The following is a 6,140-nucleotide window of genomic DNA, read 5'->3' on the forward strand; positions in this document are numbered from 1 at the left end:
CCTGGGGAGCGAACGGTTGCCACAGAGGTCACACACTGACGACAAGGGCGGAGTGAACCGCATGCAATCCCATCGCACGACACACACGTCTTGTTAAGTTGAACCGTTTCTGTTCTCTTGTGTCAACGCAAACAGTTCATCCGAGTGAACCGCATGCCGTATATCGCACCCACCTTGATCTGGCTGACCGTTTCTTTTGTGTTGCCTAATCACAAACAGTTCATCCGAGTGAACCGTATGCTGTATATCGCACACACCTTCATCTGGTTGCCCGTTTCTTTTGTGTTGCCTAATCACAAATAGTTCATCCGAGTGAACCGTATGCTGTGTATCGCACACGCCTTCATCTGGCTGCCCGTTTCTTTTATTCCTCCTCACCGCAAACAGTTAATTCAACTGAATCGTATGCCCTTCATCGCACACACAACTAAAATCTGAACCGTGTTTGATGCATCCTCCATCGCAAACGTTTTCACCTTTTTGGACGGTTTTCATACACCACCGTTTGCGATTATTGCATCGCACACAGTTTCTCGAAGGGTCTTTGATCGTAGTGTCGCGTTAGCAGCATCCTGTAGTAGTGAATCACAAGTGAATAAACACTCATCGTGAGAATAACACATCCAGCATGGAAAATATTAGCCACCCGTTACCATTCCGCGAGCGAAACAAACACACAAAAAAGAAGTTTATTTTGAAAATTAGAGATGGCACATGCAAATTTGCTTAGAACGGCAAAAGAATACCGCATATAGGTAGATATAGTGGACTCATGTGGCAAAACTGGTTTAAAGGATTTTGGATGCACAAGTAGAGGTCATACTTAGTGCAAAATGAAGGCTAGCAAAAATATTGAGAAGCGACCATCCAAGAAACGAATAATCTCATAAGCAAGCATTAAGCATAATTAACACCGAATAATGCACCACGAGTAGGATATAATTTTCATTGCATGATTATTGACTTTCGTGCATGCATAGGGAATCATAAACCTTAACACCAATATTCTTAGTAAAGCACAATTACTCATCAACATAACTCACATATCACATCATCATATCTCAAAACTATTACTAAGAATCAAGTTTATTTTGTCCAATGGTCTTCATGACATTCTTTTCTTTTATCCTTCTTGGATATCGATCACTTTGGGACTAATTTTCATGTGTTGCTTTTCATAAGCTCAAACAAATATAAGTGAAGATCATGAGCATAACAATTTTTCTTTCTCTCAAAATAATTTAAGTGAAGCAAGAGAGAATTTCTTCAAAAATAACAAAGCACACCGTGCTAAAAAAGATATAAGTGAAGCACTCGAGCAAGTCCTAGCTCATAAAAGATTTAAGTGAAGCACAGAGAGCAATTCTAACAAGTCATGATATAATTTTGGCTCTCTCAAATAGGTGTTTCCAGCAAGGATTGATGACTTAAAACACAAAATAAAACAAGCAAAGACTCATATCATACAAGACGCTCCAAGCAAAACACAGATCATGTGACGAATAAAAATATAGCCTCGAGTAAAATACAGATAGTTGTTGGAAGAAAGCGGGGATAACACTCAGGGGCATAGTTTGGGATGCCAGGGCATCCCCAAGCTTAGGCTCTTACATCCTTCCTTCATCCATCGTAAGATAACCCAAAACTTGAAAACTTCAATCACACAAAACTCAACAAAACCTTTGTGAGATCCGTTAGTATAAGAAAGCAAACCACTACTATAAGTGTTGTATCAAACCAATTCATATTTTTTTGTATTATATATACTGTATTCCAACTTTTCTATGGCAAAAACTCATCAAATAAAACCATGGAGCCATCAAAATAAGCACACAACACAAAGAAAACAGAATCTGTCAAAACAGAACAGTCTGTAGCAATCTGACTTTAGCGAATACTTCTGGAACTCCAAAACTTCTACCAAAATTGGAAGACCTGGGAACTTTGTATATTAATATTCTACAAAAAGAATCAGGTAAAAAGCTTTTTTTGATAAAAAAAATGATAATTGTTTTCGTGAGCGCAAAGTTTCTGTCTTTTTCAGCAAGATCAAACAACTATCACCCAAGAAGATCCTATAGGCTTTACTTGGCACAAACACTAATTAAAACACAAAAAACACAATCATACCAGTATCATAATTGTGTAAACACTCAAGAACAGAAAGCAAAAAGCAAAAATAAATTTTATTCATTGGATTGCCTCCCAACAAGCGCTATAGTTTTACACCCTTAGCTAGGCGTAAGGCAAGGATCTAAGTTTTGTCATCTTTGGTTCGAGATCCATAAGATGCCCTCATGATTGATTCATAAGGAGGCTTGATTTTTTTTCTAGGAAAGTGTTCCATACCTTTCCTCAAAGGAAATTGGAACTTGATATTGCCTTCTTTCATATCAATCACGGCACCAATAGTGCGTAAAAACGGTCTACCAAGAATAATTGAACAAGATGGATTGCAATCAATCAAGAACAATAAAATCTATGGGCACATAATTTATATTTGCAAGAATAAGAACATCATTAATTCTTCCCATAGGCCTTTTAACAGTAGAATCCGCCAAGTGCAAATTCAAGGAACATTCTTCAAGATTGGTAAGACCAAGCACATCACATAAAGATTTCGGAATTGTAGAAACACTAGCACCCAAGTCACACAAAGCAAAACACTCATAATTTTTAATCTTGACTTTGATAGTAGCTAGGTTCCCATTCATCATGCAATTTTCTAGGAATTGAAACTTCTAATTCCAGCTTTTCGTCCAAAGCTTTCATCATAGCATCAAAAATATGTTTAACAAAAGCTTTATTTTGTTCATAAGGATGGGGTGAATTCAGCATGGATTGCAACAAAGAAATACAATCAATCAAAGAGCAACTATCATAATTAAAGTCTTTGTAATCCAAAATAGTGGGTGCATCACTAACTAAAGTTTTGACCTCTCCAAACCCACTTTTATCAATTTTCTCAGCAAGATTTTCACCCTCCGAAATATTGGGACGCCTTCTACCTAAAGTTGACTCTTCTCCAGTCCCTTTTTCATCATTCTTAACTTTACTAAACAAGGAATCAAAATAAGAAACACCAATCATTTTAAGATCTTCATCATCTTTGCAAGAATAATCACTAGAAAAAAGCTTTCTCTAAAAATTCTCTTTTAGCTCTAAGCATAGCAGTTCTTTTCTTACTTTCATCCATAGAAACATAAAGAGCTTTAATTGATTCATCTACTTTAGGCACAAAAATTTTCATCTTGAGATTTTCCACATCATGAGCAATCCTACAACACTTCTAGACAAATCATCAATCTTATTCAACTTTTCTTCTATGGAAGTGTTGAAAACTTTTTGTGTGTTGATAAATTCTTTAATATTATTCTCAAGATCAGAGGTATTCCTATTATTATTATAAGATTCATTTCCATAGGAATTACCATAATTATTAGAGGAATTACTAGGAAAAGGCCTAGGATTAAAATTTCCTCTATAAGCATTGTTGTTGAAATTATTGCGAGAGATAAAATTCACATCAATGGCATCACTGTTTTGCTCAATCAAAGTAGACAAAGGCATATCATTAAAATCAATAGGAGCACTTTTACTAGCAACCAATTCCATAAGAGCATCAACTTTATCACTCAAAGAAGAAATTTCTTCAACCCAGTTAACCTTTTTACTAGTAGGAGCTCTTTCGGTATGCCATTGTGAATAATTTGCCATGATATTACCAAGCAATTTGGTGGCTTCACCCAAATTAATTTCCATAAAAGTTCCACCCACGGCGGAATCTAAAATATTACGAGAAACAAAATTCAACCCCGCATAAAAAATTTGTATGATCATCCAAAGATTTAACCCATGAGTTGGGCAATTCCTTAGCATCATTTTCATCCTTTCCCAAGATTGTGCAACATGCTCATGTTCAAGTTGCTTGAAATTCATGATCTGGGTTCTAAGGGAAATAATTTTTGCGGGAGGAAAATACTTAGTGTAAAAGCATCTTTGCACTTATTCCAAGAATCGATACTATTGCGAGGCAAAGAAGAGAACCAAATTTTTGCAGAATCATGCAAAGAAAACGGAAATAATTTCATCTTGACCACATCATTGTCCACATCTTTTTTTATTTTGCATATCGCATAATTCCACGAAGGTATTAAGATGGGATGCGGCATCCTCATTAGGAGTACCGGAAAATTGGTGTTTCATAACAAGATTCAGCAAAACAGTATTAATATCACAAGTCTCCGCACTAGTCGCGGGAGCAGCAAGCGGAGTGCCAATAAAATCATTGTTGTTGGTATTTGAGAAATCACATAACTTGGTGTTCTCTTGAGTCATGATGACCACACAACAATATTGCACTCAAAAACAGATCCGGCAAGAAAACGGCGAACGGAAAAGGAGGCGAATAAAACGGCAAATTTTTGTGAAGTGGGGGAGAGGAAAACGAGAGGCAAATGGCAAATAATGTAAATTGCAAGGAGATGAGATTGTGATTAGGAACCTAGTTATGTTGAAGATCCTCCCCGGCAACGGCGCCAGAAATTCCTTTTGATGTCGCTTGAAGCTACGTTGGTATTTCCCCAAAGAGGAAGGGATGATGCAGCACAGCGGCGGTAGGTATTTCCCTTAGATATGAAACCAAGGTTATCGAACCAGTAGGAGAACCAAGCAACACAACGTAAACAACCCCTGCACACAAATAACAACACCTCGCAACTCGACGTGTTAAAGGGGTTGTCAATCCCTTTCGGGTAGTGGCGCCAGAAATTGCGTGATGATGGGAGAAAGTGGTAATAGATTGAATAAATAGATCACAAATAAAATAAAGTGCAGCAAAGTATTTTTGTATTTTTTGGTTTAATAGATCTGAATAAGAAGTGCAAATAAAATAGATCGCAAAGCAAATATGTGAGAAAGAAGACCCGGGGCCGTAGGTTTCACTAGTGGCTTCTCTCGAGAAAGATAGCAAATGGTGGGTAAACAAATTACTGTTGGGAAATTGATAGAACTTCAAATAATTATGACGATATCCAGGCAATGATCATTACATAGGCATCACGTCCAAGATTGGTAGACCGATTCCTGCCTGCATCTACTACTATTACTCCACACATCGACCGCTATCCAGCATGCATCTACTATATTAAGTTCATTGAAAAATGGAGTAATGCAATAGGAACGATGACATGATGTAGACAAGATCCGTTTATCTATTGCGGCAGATATGGATCCCGTCTTTTTATCCTTAGTAGCAACAATACATACGTGTCGGTTCCCTTTCTGTCACTGGGATCAAGCACCGTAAGATCGAACCCACTACCGGGCACCTCTTCCCATTGCAAGATAAATAGATCGAGTTGGCCAAACAAAACCCAAATATCAAATAAGAAATACGAGGCTATAAGAGATCATGCATATAAGAGATCAAATAAACTCAAATAACTTTCATGGATATAAAAAAGATATAACTGATCATAAACTCGAAGTTCGTCAGATCCCAACAAACATACCGCAAAAGAATTACATCATATGGATCTCCAAGAGACCATTGTATTGAGAATTCAGCGAGAGAGAGAAAGTCATCTAGCTACTAACTACGGACCCGAAGGTCTACAAAGAACTACTCACGCATCATCGGAGAGGCACCAATGGAAGTGGTGAACCCCTCCATGATGGTGTCTAGATTGGATCTAGTGGTTCTGGACTCTGCGGCGGCTGGATGAATATTTCGTCAATGTTTCTAGGGTTCTCGTATTTTTGAGGTATTTAGAGAGCAAAGAGGTGGCCCGGGGGGCACCCGAGGTGGGCACAACCCACCAGGGCGCGCCTGGGCCTCCTGGCACACCCTGGTGGGTTGTGCCCCCCTCGAAGCACCCCCAGGTACAACCAGGGCCCATTGCCTTCCTTTTGGCCCATAAAAAATCATCGTGGAGTTTCGTGGCATTTGGACTTGTCTGATATTGATTTCATGCGATGTAAAAAACATGTAAAAAATAGCAACTGGCACTTGGCACTATGTCAATAGGTTAGTAACAAAAAATGATATAAAATGATTATAAAACATCCAAGGTTGATAATAAAATAGCATGGAACAATAAAAAATTATAGATATGTTGGAGACGTATCAGGCACCATGC

Source organism: Aegilops tauschii, chromosome 2 (genome assembly GCF_002575655.3).
Source record: "Aegilops tauschii subsp. strangulata cultivar AL8/78 chromosome 2, Aet v6.0, whole genome shotgun sequence".
Classification (NCBI taxonomy): domain Eukaryota; kingdom Viridiplantae; phylum Streptophyta; class Magnoliopsida; order Poales; family Poaceae; genus Aegilops; species Aegilops tauschii.